Below are 24,838 nucleotides of genomic sequence, written 5' to 3' on the forward strand. Positions count from 1 at the left end.
GGAGCAATTAAAGAGAGAGTTGGCTGGTCTTCTTCACACATCACAGTGGTTGCCATTTTGACAGGACCCATCAACTGAACAATGTCATCCATGTTGGCAATATCACTCTCACTCAGCGTGCCTACATCTGTGACCCCCTTTCGTAGATCCTTGGACATCAGAGTTGCCATTATAGCTGGCTGTTGTTCCAAAAAACTTTCAAGCATTTCGAATGAACTGTTCCATCTGGTGATTATGTCTTGGATCAGTTTATGTTTTGGTAAATCCATCAGAGTTTGTTTTTCCTGTAGGGCGTGACATGCAATCGGGCTGCGGTGAAAATATCCAACAATTTTTCGCACTTTCCCCAACAACCTGGAAGCACGGTCCACCCCCAAACCCTTCTGCAAGGCAAGGTTGAGCGTATGTGCGAAGCAGGTAATGTGTGGACTGAACTGGGCTTCTGCACCGGCCACAATCATATTCCTGGCGTTATCTGTGACGATGGCAGGATTCTTGTCGTAGATTTTCCACTCCACGCAGTAACGCGCCAATATTTTTACCAGTATGGGCTTCATTTAAAACTCTGGTTAGCAGAACAAAGGTCTTCATTTTCCACTCCGGATCAATGTGATGAGAGGTAATTGTCACATACCCTTGATTTGAGCATGACGTCCAGCCATCTGTCGTTATCGCTACTCGTTCAGCTTGAGAAAGCGACAGCTTCACATCATTCTTAGTACTTTCGTACAATGCAGGAATAACCTTTTCTGAGAAGTGTGGTCGGCTTGATATTGTGTACCTTGGCTCCAATGTTTGAATCATTTCACTGAATCCCGGATTTTCAACCACACTGTAGGGTCGCATGTCTTTGCAGATAAACTTGGCAATTGTTGCCGTGATGTTTTTCGCCCGAGCTGAGTTTTGGCCTAGTCTCTGACTAAACATGCAGGCGAGACCTGAGGCTTCTGCAGAGTTGACTTTACCTTTCGCTGCTGTAGCAGCGGGAACGCTGCAAGAGGTGCCTGGACGGTCGGTGTTGTGTGAAATCCCATGGCGCCTTAGTAGGTGGTTGGAGAGATTTGTCGTGTTGCCGTTGTACTTTACTTGACCTTTACATATCCTACAAACAGCGAGCGACTTATTTAGAACATCTCCGTCTTTGCAAAAGCCAAAGTGTTTCCACACACTGGACCGCAATGGTGGCTTGATAATTTCTCGCTCGTCGGCTTCTCCTCTGTCGTCCGCCATGCTATGTTTTGTTGTCTTTGCGCCTTTGCGCTGCTGCTGGCGCGGGGCGATGATGTCACGGATAGGCAGACTGAATCGAGTAATGTTTAAAGCCTTTATCATTAAAAGTGCTAAGAAAAAACATCCATATAAAGTCTGACGTGCTTAAATCCAATGGGTTATTTCCTAGTATCAATACAATCGATTTATTACATTTTAAAACGATGTTAGATTGATATATGTTGTCCAAAAGGCCATCTCGCCGAGCACAGATCGATGTAGTTGGATCATAGGAATATAAATCGATACATCGATGTAGTAGATGGATCGTTACACCCCTACTGCACAAACTGTCAGATACCGTCTCAGGGAAGCTCATCTGCATGCTCGTCGTCCTCACCAGGGTCTTGACCTGAATGCAGTTCGGGGTCTAACCGACTTCAGTGGGCAAATGCTGACCTTCAATGGCCACTGGCATGCTGGAGAAGTGTGCTCTTCATGGATGAATCCCGGTTTCAACTGTACCAGGCAGATGGCAGACAGCGTGTTTGGCATCGTGTGGGCGAGTGGTTTGCTGATGTCAACATTGTGAACAGAATGCCCCATGGTGGCGGTGGGGTTATGGTATGGGCAGGCATACGCTACAGACAACGAACATAATTGCATTTTATCGATGGCAATTTAAATGCACAGAGATACCGTGACGGGATCCTAAGGCACATTGTCGTGCCATATATCCGCCGCCATCACCTCATGTTTCAGCATGATAATGTGCGGCCCCATGTCGCAAGGATCTGTACACAATTCCTGAAAGCTGAAAATGTCCCAGTTCTACCATGGCCTGCATACTCACCAGACATGTCACCCATTGAGCACGTTTGGGATGCTCTTGATCGACGTGTATGACAGCATGTTCCAGTTCCCGCCAATATCCAGCAACTTTGCACAGCCATTGAAGAAGAGTGGGACAACATTCCACAGGCCACAATCAACAGCAAAGGAGATGTGTTGCACTGCATGAGGCAAATGGTGGTCACACCAGATACTGACTGGTTTTCTGATCCACACCCCTACCTTTTTTTTAAGGCATCTGTGACCAACAGACGCATATCTGTATTCCAGTCATGTGAAATCCATAGATTAGGGCCTAATGAATTTATTTCAATTGACTGATTTCCTTTTACGAACTGTAACTCAGTAAAATCTTTGAAATTGTTGCATGTTGCGTTTATATTTTTGTTCAGAGCCTATACATTACCCAAATGAAACATTTATTATTGTATGATCATTTCTATTTACACAAAACTCTTATAAATTGTTTTAGAATTATATCTTGTGAGGGAAGGCAGAAAATAAGCCTAACGGTGCACTTCAGCTGCTCTATGAGTGGTCTGGATCACTCATAGATGTGCAAGGGTTTCAAGAGCCACGTTACTAACGGAGGCTATGGGAAACACATCTGCTACTAAAGATGCATCGTAAGATGGTTTTAATGATGATTTTAACACTATACGAAGGCTCTGGGAAACGATGCCCAAAGCCCGGTTTGCCAAAAGCATCTTAAGGCCAAGTTCATTGTTAGAAACATAGTTTCTAAAGATACCAAGATGATTTTGGGAAACCGGGCCCTGGTCTTTACGCACCTTGCGCATCGGTGACCTATCCGTGAGCTATAGCGTATGACACGTTCTTTGAAACTCTCCGATGCTCAACGTGCGCATTGTTTTTCATCAGAGCTCTTTATTTTTATTTATTTTTTACATCATACCTTATTATTGATGTAGCATATAGGCTCATCACAAATGGCCAGATCCTGACATAGGCTAAACTAAAAACTGTTTTACATGGGTCATGACATGACCACTGTATAGATCATTGGTCATGACGCGCGAATTTCACCAGACCGCGGCCCATGTGGCCATGTTGTCAAAGCTTGTAGGCGCTGAAGCTTGTGGTGATCGGTGGCATGTTATAGAACCTATCCACAATTATGTAGGCTACTGGTTAGTCGGTAAGGTTGTAAAAGTTGTGGAATTGACTGTCTCACTGATCTAGGCCAATTTGGACTCAGGACTGGTCACATGACCCACTACAGTGACTGTCAATCATCAAATCATTGGAATGAGAAACATAAAATAAAATATAATAAAATAACGCTTATCTGTTTATTCGATTACATATGCAGATCTAAAACATAAAGAAAGACCCATTTATCATTTTCTGTGTTGTCAGGAAGCCATGACTATTAATTGGCCAAAACGTACGATGCACGGGTTGAACAGAACCGAAAATTAAAAACACAACGTTTCAATAATCAAATCATTATTCCGTTTCTCTTTATTTAATATTTCCTTTAGACAATTAAACAAAATACAAAAAACGTTTATGTGTTGTTTGATTTCAGATTCAAATCAAATAAACGAGGAATGACCCTTTACTCTTTTTTTTATCTTGTCATGTAATAGGTCATATTAATTGACCAAAAAGCACATGGACCCTAGCGGTGAGAGCTATTGAGTTTTGGCTGTATGAGAAAACAAATGCAACTATTCGGCTTCATCTAACCATCCTAAAATCCCACTAGAAATGTGGTGTTTTTAGTGTAACAGTAGGCTAACTTTATCAGGACATTGATTCAGCTTCAGTAATAATTTTCCAGAAATATTTTTACCAGCTGAATGTATTCTCAAATTGAAAAATGCGACACATCCCTGATTTATATACTGTACATCATCCTCAACCTCAGGTCTTCCTCCTCCATGTTCCTCTATTTAGTAATGTTTTCCTTCTTCTATCTGTGGTCTGGTCTCGGGGGGGGGGATACATTATTATTATAGTATTTTTTTAATCCAGTATTATAAACACTCCAAACAAGCTACCCGACCACTCGGATGCGTCTGCATTGTCCTAAAGCACACCGTTGCCTCGTTTTGTATCACATTCCAATAATAAAACTGGGGGGGGACAAAAATGCAATTTCAGAATGTGGGAGAGAGCATGCCAGCCAAAGCCATATTTGTGCCAGTACCTCTGATAATGGGACTGTTAAATTCTGGGACACAGATGAGAAGCTCATAGTAAAGGAGCATAAATCTCACCAGCTTAGTTCCACTCTGAAACCTTCAGGATAGTGCTGATTCCATCTTGTCTGTCTCTACCAGGTATGATGAATTTGCTTATGGAAAAATACAGTTCTTCTAAGTGTAAATATTGTATCTAAGTACTGTCTCAACATTGGCCCACAGAACACCATCACAGCCCTCCACTGCTCCCCCGGGGAGAAGAACCCTGTGGTGTCAGGGGATGAGAAAGGCATTGTGGTCTGCTACTGGTACAACACTGGTGAAACTCAAAGCTTCTTCCTTAAACCAAGGAATATCTTCTGCCTGTCCTGCTCTGCTCACAACTGACACTATATTGCTGTGGGGTAAGATATACAACCTCTAGTGGTGCATGCGTGCACAATAATATATGCCTTTTAGCAGATGCTTTTATCTAAAGAGACTTAGTCATGCGTTCATACATTTTACATGTGGGTGGTCTCGGCAATCAAACCCACTACCTTGGCGTTACAAGCGCCATGCTCTACCAACTGAGCTGTAGTAATTGCTCATGCTGAGAAGTGTACTTCACTGCATCCATTAAAATGCATCCATCACACACTGCAAATACCAGGGACAAATGACTTCCCAGGAAAGCATTCCAAATGGCTATGTATCTCAATCTCTCATGTACAAAGATGGCATGATTGTGCTGATTGACATCAGTAAGAAGGGTGAGGTGGTGCATCGTCTCCGTGGCCATGACGACAAGATCCACGCCCTGGCCTGGGCCCCACTGCCCAATGAAGAGGTGCTTTACAGCACGCCCAACAACAACACCGTGGGTTAGAAGATGCTGTACTGAATGCATTCAGTCAGTGACAAATGGCATGCTGAGAAGACTATCTACAGTATTTGTAGTCATCAGATCTGGTTAACAGAAGACATTTTACCCCTTTTTTTGCAAAAATTATATTTTCAAAAACAACCAGAGGGCACAGAGAAGGGGTGTTATCTTGCATTTGGGAGCAAGGACCAGACCATAAGAATCTGGAGCACGCTGAAGGGCAAAGGTGAGACGACAACCTAACTGAGTTATCGACCTGCATCCTCCATAGCTTTTAATGGTTATCATACAACTATTGAGAGTTGGTGCAGTATGCTCTTTAAGAGGGTCCCATCTCTTGGAGTTAAAGATGATTATGTCCCCCTCCTCTGTCAGGTGTGATGAACATGAAGCTGCCGTTCCTGAAGAGAAGAGGGACAGGGGTGGATCTGGCGGTCAAGGAGAGAATCTGGCTCACTGTGTACTGGCCCAAGGGCAAGCCATCACAAGTCGTGTCAAGCTGCTTTGGGTATGATCTATGAAAACATAATTGAGGATAGTACCATTAATCATTATAAATATGATTTGTCGGCAACATGCTAATACTTAGTATTTTGAGAAGTCATTTTGCCAACACTGTACTAACTTCCCTCTGCGTGTGTGTAGGGGTGAGCTGATCATGTGGGACCTCACCAAGGAAGGCAAGCAGAAGTGAAGCCTGTTGGGAGCGTCCTCAGAGGGCCAGAACCACATTAGGATCGTGTTCAACATAAGCTCAGTGTGTGTTCAGGACAACAGAGCTCCTTCTCAGTACCTCCATGGACAGAGAGGTGAGATGGGTTTAAACCCACTCGAGGCAGCTTTAAAGCAATTTACTGAATGACTCTTTTGACAACAGTGACACTTTGAGTATTGTGTGAGTTTTTGAGAAGTCAAAATGTAGCCCTATAAATGGTCAATCAAACATGCAGTCTATAAGAAGTGCTTAGTGTCCCTATATGCAGAGAGTGACTCCAGAATCCATGTTGGCAAGATTTTCTCACTCAATTTGCTTCTCTTATTATTCCAGATAAAATGCTGGGACCTGTCGTCATTGGACTACTGCTGGACCCTGCCCACCCTGGGGGTTTGTGAACACCCTGATCTTCTCTCCTGTGGGGCTGCCTGGCCCTGGGGGTGGGAGAATGCGTGATCCGTGTGTGGAGCAGCCTCTCCATCCAGAACAAGTACGACACCAATACCTTCTGGCAGGGCATCAAGTCCAAAGTTACAGCGGTAAGAGACTCTTAGGGCATATTGATATCAGTTATTGTCTACTGGTTTATGGTAAAAGTGAAGATGGCTAGCGCATGTATGTGACAATTTCCAAATCTTTGTTCATTGCAGTTGTCCTGGCATCCAACCAAAGAAGGATCCTTAGCTTTTGGAACCTATGACGGCAAAGTTGGCATCTACAATGCTTTCTCTAACAAGTAAGAGAAACTCTTCATCTAACTCCTTATTTTAGTCATTTAGCAGACACTCTTATCCAGAGCGACTTACAGTAGTGAGTGCATACATTTTCATACTTTTTTTTGTACTGGTCCCCGTGAGAATTCAACCCACAACCCTGGCGTTACAAGTGCCATGCTCTACCAACTGAGCCACACAGGACCTATATCTATATTCAACCTGGACTCAGAGAGAGACGTAACATAGTAGATGTAAATCCGGGACACTCCAATTAGTATATGTTACGTTTCGTATGGTATGTATTACTTTGTGGATGTGCAACATCCATTTCGTATGATGAGTTACGAATTGCAATTCGTACAATATGTTATGAATTTTCTAAACGTATGATATGTTATGAATTCCAATTTGTTGTGACTAACGTTAGCGAGGTGGCTAACGCTAACGTTAGCTAGGGGGCTAACATTAGCTAGGCTAAGGGTTAGGCTTGGGGGGTATACCGTATATACCTTATATACCGTATACCGGGGTATTTGGAAATGGCCACAAGGATGGTTCTTCAATACCGTTGAAACTATTTATTTGAATTTGTTTTCTACATTTGAATATTTGTAGCTACTTTTTAAGTAAAATACCTGCAATCAACTTGTGCAATATGTTAGGAGATAAAGAAGATTGCGTTCTTCATTTCACGTGTCACATTTTATTATGATGCTTACCGGTAGTCCCGAGTCACGTGGTGTTTGTTTACAAGCACACAACGATGACAGACCAGAGCCTTGTGTGTCACTCACTGTTGAGCAACACGCGCCAGGTGATCTAGTTACAGTATGGAATTCACAACAAAATGTTTGCCAGCTAGATATTTTATAAATATTAAGTTAACTGTCAAAAATGTGCTAAATGCTCTGCAGTTGTGCATTTGGTTTGCTAATTTAGTAGCTAGTTAGCTATCTAGCTAAGTGCTAAGCTTCTTGCAAAATCAAGCTTTGCTTGGTAACAGCAGCGAATCCCCTCCTGGATCAAGAGCTTTGCTGTCTAATATTTGTTTTGTGCGTGCAGCAAACTGTGAGTAGCATTTTTTTGTAAATGTTTGCAACGCTCGTTAGCATTTAGTTAGCATTCGCTATGGGGCTTTACATGTACTTGTTAACATTGCTAACCTTTGGATCTCAGAGGCTCAGGGGGGTTTGAAAATAGCGCCCCTTGTGTTCAGTGCCGGTATTAACTAATATCCCAGGATGTTACAAGGTTGGTATGAAAGTATGACAATCTGGATACTGCCCAAGCCTACTAGGGGTTAGGGGTTAAGTTTAGGGTTAGGAGTTAGGTTAAAGGGGAAGGGTTAGCGAAGTAGCTAAAAAGTAGTAAGTAGTTGCAAAATTTGCAAAAATGCTTAAGTTGTCCGTGATGAGATTTGAACACGCAACCTTTGGGTTGCTAGACATTCGCGTTATGCGTTATATGCCCACCCATCCATCCATCCTCCCCGACCAACCACCCTACTTTAGTTTTTTCCTTTTTAGCCTTAAGTAACCATCTGTCTTATGTAACCATACCAAACGTAACATGTCATACTAATTTGAGCTCCCTGGATTTACATTTACTTTACGTTTACTATGTTACGTCTAGTCTATGAGACCAGGCTGCTATATTTATATATCTATTTATATCTGAGATACTGTATGTCGGAGGTTTAATCAAATCCAAACTGTTAGTGATTATCATAATTTCTCACCAAGATAATTACATTTCATATCTGTTATGACATTAATGAATGGTCATCATGCCCAGGCCGCCTCAGGTATCCAGCACTTATCACAAAAAGACTGTGTACACATTAGCCTGGGGACCCCCTGTCCCCCTTCTGTCATTTGGTAAGCTCTTAAGTATATCTAAGTGTGTGTACTGTATGCTGAGCACTCTCTGACCTAGCAACTTATGCGGGTGGGCGTTGTGCCAAAGCCATGAGTCAGCAGAAAGCATCTCTTGACGCTTTGGTAATATACTCCATAATTGAGTTGAGAAAACGCTTACCTCTCTCCCTGAGCCATTCATTGGGAAATCAAGATGGTGGAATGTTAATTTTACCAGCTTCCGGCAGATGACATTTTGATTACCGTATCCATCATTCAGCCTTTTGAAACAGTAAACATAATTGCTGCTGTGTGAACGATCTGCTGATGGTTTCTAAACCAACAAAGACCATGTTAATTTGTTTTGACACTTTTTGCTGGCATGGCTCCTCCTCCTGCTGGTGTCCCAGAGTGGCATGTGGACATTGAGATTGAGATGTGACCTCTTCAGGGTTATCGTTGACTGATTAGTGTTGTGAATAAGAGAGACAACAGCAGGGTGCTAAAACAGTGTGCAACAGTCAGTGTGTCATCTCCAGGCGGAGCAGGAGACCGGCTGTCCTACAGCCTGTATAGCTGTGCTGGAGAGGGCCTCATCCTACAGCATGACCCCTGGAAACTGGCAGGAGAGGCCACATACATTGACAGGCTCATCAAGTACACCAACAGCATCATGGTGAGATGGAGAGGCTCTCTACATTTATGTATTTATCTATTCCTTTTCAGCAGGACCCTCTACATAAGTATTTTACCCAGTCACTGCATGTGGCGATGTGCAATTGAATATAATGTTGGTAATTTGAATACATTTTGAAGGTCATGTTCTATTTTCTGCAGCACAAGCTGTCATCCCACACAGATCTCAGCTGGAAACCAGATGGTAAAGTTGTGGCCATTGGCAATGAGGACTGTTGAGTCCTCATTCCCTTAAACTGTGTATAGGCCTGGAGAATTAACCGGAGGCAACTGTCATCTAAAATGATTGATGAGTGCCTGTCTAAAATGAGACTGTAGCTGTACTGACGGTTTTACTGTAAAGTGTATTAAGAAGTTTAAATGCACTTTGGGAAAAAGTGATTTGAATGTGGTCATTTTATTTATGTATCCATTTTCACTAGGTCTCAAAGTGATTGAAATTATATTGGGGCAACTATAATTCCTGGCTTTGTCTCTCTGAGGTCCATAGAGGTGTACCAGGCCCAGACTCTCAAGCTGCTGTGTACCATCCAGCAGCACCATAAGATAATCAACGTGCTGCGCTGGCACCATGACCACAACTCCCTGCCCGAGCTGCAGTACCTCCTGGCCTCTGGATCCAGCAACGCCATGGTCTACATCCACGACCTCCGCACTGTCATAGGTGAGGGGAGTTCCCCAGGTGTGTATGCTGGTGCCGAATCATATTTTCAGATCTGAGTGTTTAAATCTCCTGTTGATATGTTGTATGATCTGTGTTAAAGACAAGTGTGCATATCTCAAGGAATGATACTGACGGTAATATGGGGTGCAGAGGCAGCAGTGAGCCAGCAGAGGGCTCCATTGGGAATGGTAGCTATGTAAAACTAATGGTCTTGGAAGATATACACTGTGTTTGAAACATTAAGAACACCTACTCTTTCCATGACATAGACTGATCAGGTGAATTCAGGTGAAAGCTATGATCCCTTATTGTTGTCACTTGTTAAATACACTTCAATCAGTGTAGATGAAGGGGAAGATGAAAATGTATGGACTCACTAACTAAGTCGCTCTGGATAAGAGCGTCTGCTAAATTACGTAAAAATTAAAAATTAATAAAATAAGATATTTTTAAGAAGGATTTTTAAGCCTTGAGATGAGTGAGACATTGATTGTGTATGTGTGCCATTCAGAGGGTGACTAGACAAAATATTTAAGTGCCTTTGAAAGGGGTATGGTAGTTGGTGCCAGGGACACAGGTTTATGTCAAGAACTACAACGCTGCTGGGTTTTTCCACGCTCAACAGTTTCCTGTGTGTATCAAGAATGGTCCACAACCCAAAGGACATCCAGCCAACTTGACACAACTGTGGGAAGCATTGTAGTCAGCATGGGCCTGCATCCCTGTGGAATGTTTTCGACACCTTGTAGAGTCCATGCCCTGATGGATTGAGGCTGTTCCTAGGGCGCAACTCAATATTAGGAAGGTGTTCTTAATGTTTTGTGCACTCAGTGTAAATATGGTAGCTATGTAAAACTAATGGTCTTGAAAGATATATACACTGCTCAAAAAAATTAAGGGAACACTTAAACAACACAATGTAACTCCAAGTCAATCACACTTCTGTGAAATCAAACTGTCCACTTAGGAAGCAACACTGATTGACAATAAATTTCACATGCTGTTGTGCAAATGGAATAGACAACAGGTGGAAATTATAGGGAATTAGCAAGACACCCCCAATAAAGGACTGGTTTTGCAGGTGGTGACCACAGACCACTTCTCAGTTCCTATGCTTCCTGGCTGATGTTTTGGTCACTTTTGAATGCTGGCAGTGCTTTCACTCTAGTGGTAGCATGAGACGGAGTCTACAACCCACACAAGTGGCTCAGGTAAGGCAGCTCATCCAGGATGGCACATCAATGCGAGCTGTGGCAAGAAGGTTTGCTGTGTCTGTCAGTGCAGTGTCCAGAGCATGGAGGCGCTACCAGGAGACAGGCCAGTACATCAGGAGACGTGGAGGAGGCCGTAGGAGGGCAACAACCCAGCAGCAGGACTGCTACCTCCGCCTTTGTGCAAGGAGGAGCAGAAGGAGCACTGCCAAAATGACCTCCAGCAGGCCACAAATGTGCATGTGTCTGCTCAAACGGTCAGAAACAGACTCCATGAGGGTGGTATGAGTGCCCGACGTCCACAGGTGGGGGTTGTGCTTACAGCCCAACACCGTGCAGGACATTTGGCATTTGCCAGAGAACACCAAGATTGGCAAATTCGCCAATGGCGCCCTGTGCTCTTCACAGATGAAAGCAGAGTCTGGAGACGCCGTGGAGAACGTTCTGCTGCCTGCAACATCCTCCAGCATGACCGGTTTGGCAGTGGGTCAGTCATGGTGTGGGGTTGCATTTCTTTGGGGGGCCGCACAGCCCTCCATGTGCTCGCCAGAGGTAGCCTGACTGCCATTAGGTATCAAGATGAGATCCTCAGACCCCTTGTGAGACCATATGCTGGTGCGGTTGGCCCTGGGTTCCTCCTAATGCAAGACAATGCTAGACCTCATGTGGCTGGAGTGTGTCAGCAGTTCCTGCAAGAGGAAGGCATTGATGCTATGGACTGGCCCGCCCGTTCCCCAGACCTGAATCCAATTGAGCACATCTGGGACATCATGTCTCGCTCCATCCACCAACGCCACGTTGCACCACAGACTGTCCAGGAGTTGGCGGATGCTTTAGTCCAGGTCTGGGAGGAGATCCCTCAGGAGACCATCCGCCACCTCATCAGGAGCATGCCCAGGCGTTGTAGGGAGGTCATACAGGCACGTGGAGGCCACACACACTACTGAGCCTCATTTTGACTTGTTTTAAGGACATTACATCAAAGTTGGATCAGCCTGTAGTGTGGTTTTCCACTTTAATTTTGAGGGTGACTCCAAATCCAGACCTCCATGGGTTGATAAATTTGATTTCCATTGATAATTTGTGTGTGATTTTGTTGTCAGCACATACAACTACGTAAAGAAAAAAGTATTTAATACGATTATTTCATTCATTCAGATCTAGGATGTGTTATTTTAGTGTTCCCTTTATTTTTTTGAGCAGTGTATATATCTTCCTAGACCTTTAGTTTTACAGTGAGGGAAAAAAGTATGTGATCCCCTGCTGATTTTGTACGTTTGCCCACTGACAAAGAAATGATCAGTCTATAATTTTAATGGTAGGTTTATTTGGTAGGTTTATCATTAAAATGCAAATCAATGTATAAAATTTTTGACATGCGTTTTTCTGGATTTTTTTGTTGTTATTCTGTCTCTCACTGTTCAAATCAACCTACCATTAAAATTATAGACTGATCATTTCTTTGTCAGTGGGCAAATGTGCAAAATCAGCAGGGGATCAAATACTTTTTTCCCTCACTGTATATAGCTACCATATACAGTGCCTTTGGAAAATATTCAGACCCCTTGATATTTTCCACATTTTCTTACATTAAGCCTTATTCTGAAATTGATTAAATAAAACAATTTCCTCAGCAATCTACACATAATACCCCATAATGACAAAACGAAAACAGGGTTTTGGTAATTTTAGGAAATTTATAAAAAAACAAAAACAGAAACACTTATTTACATAAGTATTCAGACCCTTTGCTATGAGACTCGAAATTGAGCTCAGGTGCTTCCTGTTTGCATTGATCATCCTTGAGGTTGTTTCTACAACTTGATTGGAGTCCACCTGTGGTAAATTCAATTGATTGGACATGATTTGGAAAGGCACACACCTGTTGACAATGCATGTCAGAGCAAAAACCAAGCCATGAGGTCGAAGGAATTGTCCGTAGAGCTCCGAGACCGGATTGCTTAGAGGCAAAAAAGTTCTGCAGCATTGAAGGTCCCCAAGAACACAGTGGCCTCCATCATTCTTAAATGGAAGAAGTTTGGAACCACCAAGACTCTTCCTAGAGCTGGCCGCCCGGCCAAACTGAGCAATCAAGGGAGAAGGGCCTTGGTCAGGGAGGTCACCAAGAACCCGATGGTCACTCTGACAGAGCTCCAGAGTTCCTCTGTGGAGATGAGAGAACCTTCCAGATGGACAACCATCTCTGCAGCACTCCACCAATCAGGCCTTTATGGTAGAGTGGCCAGACAGAAGCCACTCCTCAGTAAAAGGCACATGACAGCCCGCTTGAAGTTTGCCAAAAGGCACCTAAAGGACACTCAGACCATGAGAAACAAGATTCTCTGGTCTGATGAAACCAAGATTGAACTCTTTGGCCTGAATGCCAAGTGTCACGTCTGAAGGAAACCTGGCACCATCCCTACAGTGAAGCATGGTGGTGGCAGCATCATGATGTGGGGATGTTTTGCAGGGACTGGGAGACTAGTCAGGATCGAGGGAAAGATGAATGGAGCAAAGTACAGAGAGATCCTTGATGAAAACCTGCTCCAGAGCTCTCAGGACCTCAGGTTTACCTTCCAACAGGACAACGACCCTAAGCACACAGCCAAGACAATGCAGGAATGGCTTCGGGACAAGTCTCTGAATGTCCTTGAGTGGCCAATCCAGAGCCCGGACTTGAACCTGATCGAACATCTCTGGAGAGACCTGAAAATAGCTGCAAACGACGCTCCCCATCCAACCTGATAGAGCTTGAGAGGATCTGCAGAGAAGAATGGGAGAAACTCCCCAAATACAGGTGTGCCAAGCTTGTAGCATCATACCCAAGAAGACGCAAGGCTGTAATTGCTGCCAAAGGTGCTTCAACAAAGTACTGAGTAAAGTTTCTGAATACTTATGTAAATGTGATATTTCAGTTTTTTATTATTTTCATAAATGTGCAAACATTTCTAAAAACCTGTTTTTGGTTTGTCATTATGGGGTATTGTGTGTAGATTGATGAGGGAAAAAACTATTTTATCAATTTTAGAATAAGGCTGTAACGTAACAAAATGTGGAAAAAGTCAAGGGGTCTGAATACTTTCCGAATGCACTATATACACTGTGTATCCCATTTGTATCCCGTGTGTATAAAATATATATACAGTGAAGGAAAAAAGTATTTGATCCCCTGCTGATTTTGTACGTTTGCCCACTGACAAAGAAATTATCAGTCTATAATTTTAATGGTAGGTTGATTTGAACAGTGAGAGACAGAATAACAACAAAAAAATCCAGAAAAACGCATGTCAAAAATGTTATAAATTGATTTGCATTTTAATGAGGGAAATAAGTATTTGACCCCCTCTCAATCAGAAAGATTTCTGGCTCCCAGGTGTCTTTTATACAAGTAACGAGCTGAGATTAGGAGCACACTCTTAAAGGGAGTGCTTCTAATCTTAGCTTGTTACCTGTATAAAAGACACCTGTCCACAGAAGCAATCAATCAATCAGATTCCAAACTCTCTACCATGGCTAGATCAAATAGCTCTCCAAGGATGTCAGGGACAAGATTGTAGACCTACACAAGGCTGGAATGGGCTACAAGACCATCGACAAGCAGCTTGGTGAGAAGGTGACAACAGTTGATGTGATTATTCGCAAATGGAAGAAACACAAAATAACTGTCAATCTCTTCAATCTCTTGTCTGTGTTCAGAGACTCCCCTAGAGAATTCCGTTTTGGTGACCGAGGCGTATTGGAGCCTGGCGGTTCACACAGCCAAGATCACCGGCCTGGCCTGGAGCCCCCACCACGACGGGCGACTGGTCACGTCTCTTATGACGGTACAGCACAGGTCAGTCCCAATGCATAAACATTACTGTATATACTGTAGATACTGTAGATGGGAATAGGGTTTTGCTGCTACAAATTCCAATCAGCCGCTATTGAATGGCAATGTATTATTTTATTTATGCAAGGCCACTAGTATCTCCTCAGTGACAGGTAGCACTGTAGCCATGGTCCATCTACCATTACATTCAGGCTGTCTCAATCCAGTCATCTTCTTCAATTGCATCTTTAATTGCTGCCGTACAAGTTAAGAATTATCATGTCATACAGCTTACATACTACTAATTTCCTTTCAATTTCTTCATCCAGTAATCAAATGGACAGATCAGTGGTGGAGAAAGTGCAAAATGGAGGGAAATCCTTACTGACTGTAAAGAAAGAAATGAAAAAAGTGGAGAAACCAACAAGAACATTATTGTTCATAGAGCCCTGAGTTTTTCCTGACCACGTGACCTGACCAGGAAAACCTCAGCCCCCTGTGTCAACTAACACACAGTTACAAGTCCTATTCATCAACTTATCATGAGTATAAGTCTGCATGATCAGTCTCCATCCACTGCAACCCCCTCTGGTGTTTGTTGTCTTTTCTTCCAGAGGTGTCTCTAAAGAAGAGGAAGCCTTGCTCCATGCTGCCCCTCAGTATGTCCATGGACCACCGGCCCAGGGAAGACCTCCAGCAGGACTGTCTCAACCTGGCCACAGTCAGGAACTCTGAGGGTGAGACTTTCAGTCCATCCTTATCTGGATTATACCACAAGATTAGACATGTAGCCCAGTAGCTACACCTTTGAGGACCTACAGTACCTTGCGAAAGTATTCACCCCCCCTTGGCATTTTTCCTATTTTGTTGCCTTACAACCTGGAATTAAAATTGATTTTTGGGGGGTTTGTATCATTTGATTTACACAACATGCCTACCACTTTGAAGATGCAAAATAATTTTTATTTAGAAACAAACAAGAAATAAGACAAAAAAAACAGAAAACTTGAGCGTGCATAACTATTCACCCCCCCAAAGTCAATACTTTGTAGAGCCACCTTTTGCAGCAATTACAGCTGCAAGTCTCTTGGGGTATGTCTCTATAAGCTCGGAACATCCAGCCACTGGGATTTTTGCCCATTCTTCAAGGCAAAACTGCTCCAGCTCCTTCAAGTTGGATGGGTTCCGCTGGTGTACAGCAATCTTTGTCATACCACAGATTCTCAATTGGATTGAGGTCTGGGCTTTGACTAGGCCATTCCAAGACATGTAAATGTTTCCCCTTAAACCACTCAAGTGTTGCTTTAGCAGTATGCTTAGGGTCATTGTCCTGCTGGAAGGTGAACCTCCGTCCAAGTCTCAAATCTCTGGAAGACTGAAACAGGTTTCCCTCAAGAATTTCCCTGTATTTAGCGCCATCCATCATTCCTTCAATTCTGACCAGTTTCCCAGTCCCTGCCAATGAAAAACATCCCCACAGCATGATGCTGCCACCCCCATGCTTCACTGTGGGGATGGTGTTCTCGGGTGATGAGAGGTGTTGGGTTTGCACCAGACATTGCGTTTTCTTTGATGGCCAAAAAGCTCAATTTTAGTCTCATCTGACCAGAGTACCTTCTTCCATATGATTGGGGAGTCTCCCACATGCCTTTTGGCGAACACCAAACGTGTTTGCTTATTTTTTTCTTTAGGCAATGGCTTTTTTCTGGCCACTCTTCCATAAAGCCCAGCTCTGTGGAGTGTGCAGCTTAAAGTTGTCCTATGGACAGATACTCCACTCTCCGCTGTGGAGCTTTGTAGCTCCTTCAGGGTTATCTTTGGTCTCTTTGTTGCCTCTCTGATTAATACCCTCCTTACCTGGTCCGTGAGTTTTGGTGGGCGGCCCTCTCTTGGCAGGTTTGTTGTGGTGCCATATTCTTTCCATTTTTTAATAATGGATTTAATGGTGGTCCGTGGGATGTTCAAAGTTTCAGATATTTTTTTATAACCCAACCCTGATCTGTACTTCTCCACAACTTTGTCCCTGGAGAGCTCCTTGGTCTTCATGTGCCGCTTGCTTGGTGGTGCCCCTTGCTTAGTGGTGTTGCAGAATCTGGGGCCTTTCAGAACAGGTGTATATGTACTGAGATCATGTTACAGATCATGTGACACTTAGATTGCACACAGGTGGAGTTTATTTAACTAATTATGTGACTTTTGAAGGTAATTGGTTGCACCAGATCTTATTTAGGGGCTTCATAGCAAAGGGGGTGAATACATATGCACGCACCACTTTTCCGTTATTTATTTATTTATTTGAATTTTTTGAAACAAGTTATTTTTTTCATTTCACTTCACCAATTTGGACTATTTTGTGTATGTCCATTACATGAAATCCAAATAAAAATCCATTTAAATTACAGGTTGTAATGCGACAAAATAGGAAAAACGCCAAGGGGGATGAATAATTTTTTAAGGCACTGTATACAATCAACTAAGTACTCAACTATTGTTTACTGGCAAAATGTTCAAGTCTAGGCGGCAGCATAAAATAAAAGCACAAGGAGTTGTCTTTAGTTAAGATTAATGATACAGATAAATAAGGTCCAAACAGATAAGGCAGGTCATAATTGTATGTCCTCATAGAGCAGTGTTTGACCTCTGACCCTGTCTTTGTCCCCTCTGTCTGTCCTCAGCCCCTCCAGCCCACTGTGTCCCAGGCCTGGGAGATCACATCCAACTGGGGCTGTTCGCAGATAGAGTTGCCCTCTAAAGGGTGTTCCAGGAGGAGGGTGAGGACGCTATGTTATGTTGTATTATGTAATTGTTATCAGACATTCATAATGATTATACACTTGTTAAAACACTTTCATAATACTTACACTTATAACACTTTCTCTGATTATATATGAGTCTGTGGTGTACCTGAGACTGTGGAAAGGTGACATCGCTGGAGCTCTGCAGGTGGCCACTGAGAAAGGAGAGCCGAGTGATCACCTGCTCTCTGTTGCACCTATGGGTAAAGAGCACTAATTTAAAGTCTAAATGTTTTTCTATTTATTCCAGTTTAGAATGCATATTTACAATATTAAGCTGTTCCGATTCAGCAACCAACTAGGCAATTAGTATAATTCGTTGTTCTCTTGCTCCTTGCAAAGTTATGTGTTTCTCTGTGGTACAGTGCTGTTTGTATGCATACAGGTGTGTAATTGTATTTGTGAAACCCTCAGCTTGTTACCAGGTGTGGCTGAGTACAGTGGAGGCCTATGTGAAGCAGCTGTGTCTTCAGAAGCAGTTCCTCAAGGCTGCCTCGCATCTCCTGTCCATCAACAAGGTCTACGAGGCCATAGACCTCCTCAAGTCCCACCAGCTCTACAGGTCATTTAGCTCTACAGGTTATTTTACACATAAATTATTCTATAAAGAATATTAAAGTTAGTGTTGTAAGAAGATCCAATAGAGTAATTCCCCTCTACTTAGTGGTAGGATTTTAGATTGTTATCTGTGACTGGCCTATCAATGGGAGTGATCATTGTAATCTCTGAGCTGTGAGTCATGTTTGTGTGCTGTCTCAGGGAGGCCATAGCCCTGGCCATGGCTAGGCTGCAGCCAGATGACCCTGTGCTCAAGGGGCTCTACACCACCTGGGCAGCCGTGCAAATAACAGATTAGCATTTACCCATCTTCATTAATAAAACTGCATCTCGGTGTAAAAGTGCACTGTGTAACGTATGGTAGATTAAAAGATGGTTCCTCTGAATAGCTGACTTGATGCTAATAGAACGTGTTGTGTATTTATCAAATCAAATGTTTCACCCAGTTATCTCGCCGTGGACTCCAGCTTCGACACTGCCAAAGTCATCGCCATGAAAAACGACCCAGTATCGCTGAAGACGGCCGCCAGTCTGGCGAGGATCTCTGGTGAAAGTGACCTGTCCCATTCACTCTACCTAAAATGTGCCAAAGACCTCTACCTTAGATGTGGCATCCTCTCAGGATTGGCTGGGAGCAACTCCTCATCGCACAGGAGAGCCTATTGGTTAGTTGCCCTGAACTGGCCAATGCTCATAAATATAGATACTAGATATAGTCCCATTGATTAGCTGTAGATTATAGTCAGATGAGATATGTGGGTTGATTTTCATGCTTGATCTCTACTGTCCCCCTCTGATATAGGCCCACCGGTTACACTTCTGCACTATCAAGCTGCTCACTGTGAGTCTAACAGGGACAGACGTAGTGACTTGGACCTGTTCCTCCAGCCATCCCTGGTCTGCCTCCTGTAAGAGCCAAAATGGCTTCCTAGCTACCCTGAGGGCTGTGTGGGAGAGGGAGTTTGGTGTCTCTCTCAGCAACCCAGAGTAACTGAAAGCTTTTCACCAACAACTGAAAACCATAGAGAATCCACAGACGTTCCTATGAACGTGCCTAATCTGATTCGAATCAAATATTATTTGCCACATGCACCGAATACAACAGGTGTAGACCTTACAGTGAAATGCTTACTTACAAGCCCTTAACCAACAATGCAGTTTTAAGAAAAAATAAGTGTTAAGTAAAAAATAGATGAGTAAAAACAAAAAATAACAAATAATTAAAGAGCAGCAGTAATATAAAATAACAGTAGGGAGGCTATATACAGGGGGTACCGGTACAGAGTCAATGTGCGGGGGCACAGGTTAGTTGAGGTAATTTAGGTAATACAGTGGGTTAAAAAGGTGTTTAGTCAGCCACCAATTGTGCAAGTTCTCCCACTTAAAAAGATGAGAGGCCTGTAATTTTCATCATAGGTACACGTCAACTATGACAGACAAAATGAGGGGGAAAAAATCCAGAAAATCACATTGTAGGATTTTTTATGAATTTATTTGCAAATTATGGTGGAAAATAAGTATTTGGTCAATAACAAAAGTTTCTCAATACTTTGTTATATACCCTTTGTTGGCAATGACACAGGTCAAACGTTTTCTGTAAGTCTTCACAAGGTTTTCACACACTGTTGCTGGTATTTTGGCCCATTCCTCCATGCGGATCTCCTCTAGAGCAGTGACGTTTTGGGGCTGTCGCTGGGCAACACGGACTTTCAACTCCCTCCAAAGATTTTCTATAGGGTTGAGATCTGGAGACTGGCTAGGCCACTCCAGGACCTTGAAATGCTTCTTACGAAGCCACTCCTTGATTGCCCGGGCGGTGTGTTTGGGATCATTGTCATGCTGAAAGACCCAGCCACGTTTCATCTTCAATGCCCTTGCTGATGGAAAGAGGTTTTCACTCAAAATCTCACGATACATGGCCCCATTCATTCTTTCCTTTACACGGATCAGTCGTCCTGGTCCCTTTGCAGAAAAACAGCCCCAAAGCATGATGTTTCCACCCCCATGCTTCACAGTAGGTATGGTGTTCTTTGGATGCAACTCAGCATTCTTTGTCCTCCAAACACGACGAGTTGAGTTTTTACCAAAAAGTTATATTTTGGTCTCATCTGAACATATGACATTCTCCCAATCCTCTTCTGGATCATCCAAATGCACTCTAGCAAACTTCAGACGGGCCTGGATATGTACTGGCTTAAGCAGGGGGACACGTCTGGCACTGCAGGATTTGAGTCCCTGGCGGCATAGTGTGTTACTGATTGTAGGCTTTGTTACTTTGGTCCCAACTCTCTGCAGGTCATTAACTAGGTCCCCCCGTGTGGTTCTGGGATTTTTGCTCACCGTTCTTGTGATCATTTTGACCCCACGAGGTGAGATCTTGCGTGGAGCCCCAGATCGAGGGAGATTATCAGTGGTCTTGAATGTCTTCCATTTCCTAATAATTGCTCCCACAGTTGATTTCTTCAAACCAAGCTGCTTACCTATTGCAGATTCAGTCTTCCCAGCCTGGTGCAGGTCTACAATTTTGTTTCTTGTGTCGTTTGACAGCTCTTTGGTCTTGGCCATAGTAGAGTTTGGAGTGTGACTGTTTGAGGTTGTGGACAGGTGTCTTTTATACTGATAACAAGTTCAAACAGGTGCCATTAATACAGGTAACGAGTGGAGGACAGAGGAGCCTCTTAAAAAAGAAGTTACAGGTCTGTGAGAGCCAGAAATCTTGCTTGTTTGTAGGTGACCAAATACTTATTTTCCACCATAATTTGCAAATTAATTAATAAAAAATCCTACAATGTGATTTTCTGGATTTTTTTCCTCAATTTGTCTGTCATAGTTGACGTGTACCTATGATGAAAATTACAGGCTTCTCTCATCTTTTTAAGTAGGAGAACTTGCACAATTGGTGGCTGACTAAATACTTTTTTCCCCCACTGTATGTACATGTGGGTAGAGTTAAAGTGACTATGCATAGAAAATAAACAGAGAGTAGCAGCAGCGTAAAAGAGCGGGTGGGGTGGGGAGGGACAATGCAAATAGTCCGGGTAGCCATGTTTAGCTGTTCAGGAGTCTTATGGCTTGGGGGTAAAAGCTGTTGAGAAGCCTTTTGGACCTAGACTTGGTGCTCCGGTACCGCTTGCCATGTGGTAGCAGAGAGAACAGTCTATGACTAGGGTGGCCGGAGTCTTTGACTATTTCTACGGCCTTCCTCTGACACGGCCTGGTATAGAGGTCCTGGATGGCTGGAAGCTTGGCCCCAGTGATGTACTTGGCCGTACACACTGCCATCTGTAGTGCCTTGCGGTCGGAGGCCAAGCAGTTGCCATACCAGGCAGTGATGCAACCAGTCAGGATGCTCTCGATGGTGCAGCTGTTTAACTTTTTGAGGATCTGAGGACCCATGCCAAATCTTTTCAGTCTCCTGAGGGGGAATAGGCTTTGTCGTGCCCTCTTCACGACTGTCTTGGTGTGTTTGGACCATGATAGTTCGTTGGTGATGTGGACACCAAGGAAGCTCTCAACCTGCTCCACTACACTCGATGAGAATGGGGGCGTGCTCGGTCCTCCTTTTCCTGTAGTCCACAATCATCTCCTTTGTCTTGATCACGTTGAGGGAGAGCTTATTATCCTGGCACCACATGGCCAGGTCTCTGACCTCCTCCCTATAGGCTGTCTCATCGTTGTCGGTGATCAGGCCTACCACTGTTGTGTCGTCGGCAAACTTAATGATGGTGTTGGAGTCGTGCCTGGCCATGCAGTCATGGGTGAACAGGGAGTACAGGACGGGACTGAGCACGCACCCCTGAGGGGTCCCCGTGTTGAGGATCAGTGTGGCAGATGTGTTGTTACCTACCCTTACCACCTGGGGGCGGCCTGTCAGGAAGTCCAGGATCCAGTTGCAGAGGGAGGTGTTTAGTCCCAGGATCCTTAGCTTAGTGATGAGCTTTGAGGGCACTATGGTGTTGAATGCTGAGCTGTAGTCAATGAATAGCATTCTCACGTAGGTGTTCCTCTTGTCCAGGTGGGAAAGGGCAGTGTGGAGTGCAATAGAGATTGCATCATCTGTTGGGCGGTATGCAAATTGGAGTGGGTCTAGGGTTTCTGGGATAATGGTGTTGATGTGAGCCATGACCAGCCTTTCAAAGCACTTCATGGCTACAGACGTCAGTGCTACGGGTCAGTAGTCATTTAGGCAGGTTATCTTAGAGTCCTTGGGCACGGGACTATGGTGCTCTGTTTGAAACATGTTGGTATTACAGACTCAGTCAGGGACATGTTGAAAATGTCAGTGAAGACACTTGCCAGTTGGTCAGCACATGCTCGGAGTACACGTCCTGGTAATTTGTCTGGCCCTGTGGCCTTGTGAATGTTGACCTGCTTAAAAGTCTTACTCACATCGGCTACGGAGAGCGTGATCACATAGTCATCCGGAACAGCTAGTGCTCTCATGCATGCTTCAGTGTTGCTTGCCTCGAAGCGAGCATAGAAGTGGTTTAGCTTGTCTGGAAGTCTTGTGTCACTGGGCAGCTCGCGGCTGTGCTTCCCTTTGTAGTCTGTGTGGTCCTCTGTAGCTCAGCTGGTAGAGCACGGCGCTTGTAACGCCAAGGTAGTGGGTTCGATCCCCGGGACCACCCATACACAAAAAAAATGTATGCACGCATGACTGTAAGTTGCTTTGGATAAAAGCGTCTGCTAAATGGCATATTATTATTATTATTATTATTATTATTAATAGTTTTCAAGCCCTGCCACATCCGACGAGCGTCAGAGCCGGTGTAGTACGATTCAATCTTAGTCCTGTATTGACTCTTTGCCTGTTTGATGGCTCGTCGGAGGGCGTAGCGGGATTTCTTATAAGCGTCCGGGTTAGAGTCCCACTCCTTGAAAGCGGCAGCTCTACCCTTTTAGCTCAGTGCGGATGTTGCCTGTAATCCATGGCTTCTGGTTGGGGTATGTACGTACGGTCACTGTGGGGACGACATCATCGATGCACTTATTGATGAAGCCAGTGACTGATGTGGTGTACTCCTCAATGCTATCTGAAGAATCCCGGAACATGTTCCAGTCTGTGCTAGCAAAACAGTCCTGTAGCTTAGCATCTGCGTCATCTGACCACTTTTTTATTAACCGAGTCACTGGTGCTTCCTGCTTTAGTTTTTGCTTATAAGCAGGAATCAGGAGGATAGAGTTATGGTCAGATTTGCCAAATGGAGGGCGAGGGAGAGCTTTGTATGCATCTCTGTGTGTGGAGTAAAGGTGGTCTAGAGTTTGTTTTCCTCTGGTTGCACATTTCACATGCTGGTAGAAATGAGGTAGAACTGATTTAAGTTTCCCTGCATTAAAGTCCCCGGCCACTAGGAGCGCTGCCTCTGGATGAGCGTTTTCCTGTTGACTTATGGCCTTATACAGCTCATTCAGCGCAATCTTAATGCCAGCATTGGTTTGTGGTGGTAAATAGACAGCTATGAAAAATATAGATGAAAACTCTCTTGGTAAATAGTGTGGTCTACAGCTTATCATAAGATACTCTACCTCAGGCGAGCAAAACCTAGAGACTTCCTTATTATTTGATTATTTGCACCAGCTGTTGTTTACAAATATACACAGACCGCCACCCCTTGTCTTACCGGAGTCAGCCGTTCTATCCTGCCGATGTAGTGTATAGCCCGCTAGTTGTATGTTGTACATGTCGTCGTTCAGCCACGACTCGGTGAAACATAAGATATTACAGTTTTTAATGTCCCGTTGGTAGGATAACCGTAATCTTAAATCATCCAATTTATTCTCAAATGATTGAAGATTGGCTAATAGGATTGATGGGAGCGGCAGTTTACTCGCTCGCCGTCGGATCCTTACAAGGCACCCCGACCTACGTCCACGATATCTCCGTCTCTTCCTCATGCGAATGACGGGGATTTGGGCCTTGTCGGGTGTCTGTAGGATATCCTTCGCGGCCGCCCCGTTGAAGAAAAAATATTCGTCCAATACAAGGTGAGTAATCGCTGTCCTGATATCCAGAAGCTCTTTTTGTTGATAAGAGACGATGGCAGAAACATTATGTACAAAATAAATTACAAATAACGCGGAAAAACACACATAATAGTACAATTGGTTAGAGGGCTGTAAAACGGCAGCCTTCTTCTCCGGCGCCATTATTATATAATTATTATTAGGTAATCTATTATTAGGTCATCTATAAATCACTGCTAGGCAAATCCCTGTCTTATCTTTGCTCACTGGTCACCATAGCAACACCCACCCGTAGTCTGCACTCCAGCAGGTATATCTCACTGGTCATCCCCAAAGCCAATGTAGTATCTGAGGAATTATGACTTTGCTAACGTTTTCAAATGGAACCTGAGAGGAGGTTTATTCAGCTTAGAGGGAGCATCTGGGGAGTAGTTTTAGGGGGACACCCCATAGAACAGAGGAAGTCTGTTGTGTGGAGACAGGTGATTGGTCTGTAGGGGAACACCCATATCAGATTACATAGGATATATACCACAGTTAAGACAAAGGAAGACAGAATAATCATATTTGAGATGGGGCGATTATTCTCCAGATATCTGCAGGTATCTGTAAATCGACGCTGTAACCCTTTGTTATGAATAAACCTTTATGATGAAAATACAGCATCAGCGGTTCTCCTTGGTCTCACAGCATAATTAGCAACGTTTTCTCGACACAACACCAACACCTCCTTTGGCCGCCATTCCTTCCAGTTC

At 43.8% G+C, this 24,838-nt stretch overlaps 1 pseudogene across 1 annotated transcript; it reads left to right on the top strand.

Moving 5' to 3' along the window:
• The first annotated feature begins 4,179 nt into the window (after positions 1 to 4,179).
• Positions 4,180 to 19,167, top strand: LOC311136287 (gem-associated protein 5-like; annotated as a pseudogene). The gene is made up of 21 exons: positions 4,180 to 4,233; positions 4,455 to 4,631; positions 4,936 to 5,095; positions 5,243 to 5,323; positions 5,473 to 5,605; positions 5,743 to 5,906; positions 6,146 to 6,351; positions 6,463 to 6,548; positions 8,323 to 8,405; positions 8,924 to 9,060; positions 9,222 to 9,294; positions 9,571 to 9,744; positions 14,652 to 14,790; positions 15,034 to 15,190; positions 15,381 to 15,503; positions 17,442 to 17,558; positions 17,648 to 17,764; positions 17,976 to 18,123; positions 18,321 to 18,452; positions 18,566 to 18,784; positions 18,922 to 19,167. The product of its transcript is annotated as a gem-associated protein 5-like (transcript).
• The last annotated feature ends 5,671 nt before the right edge of the window (positions 19,168 to 24,838 follow it).

Source organism: Coregonus lavaretus (genome assembly GCF_964263955.1).
Source record: "Coregonus lavaretus genome assembly, chromosome: 10".
Lineage (NCBI taxonomy): Eukaryota > Metazoa > Chordata > Actinopteri > Salmoniformes > Salmonidae > Coregonus > Coregonus lavaretus.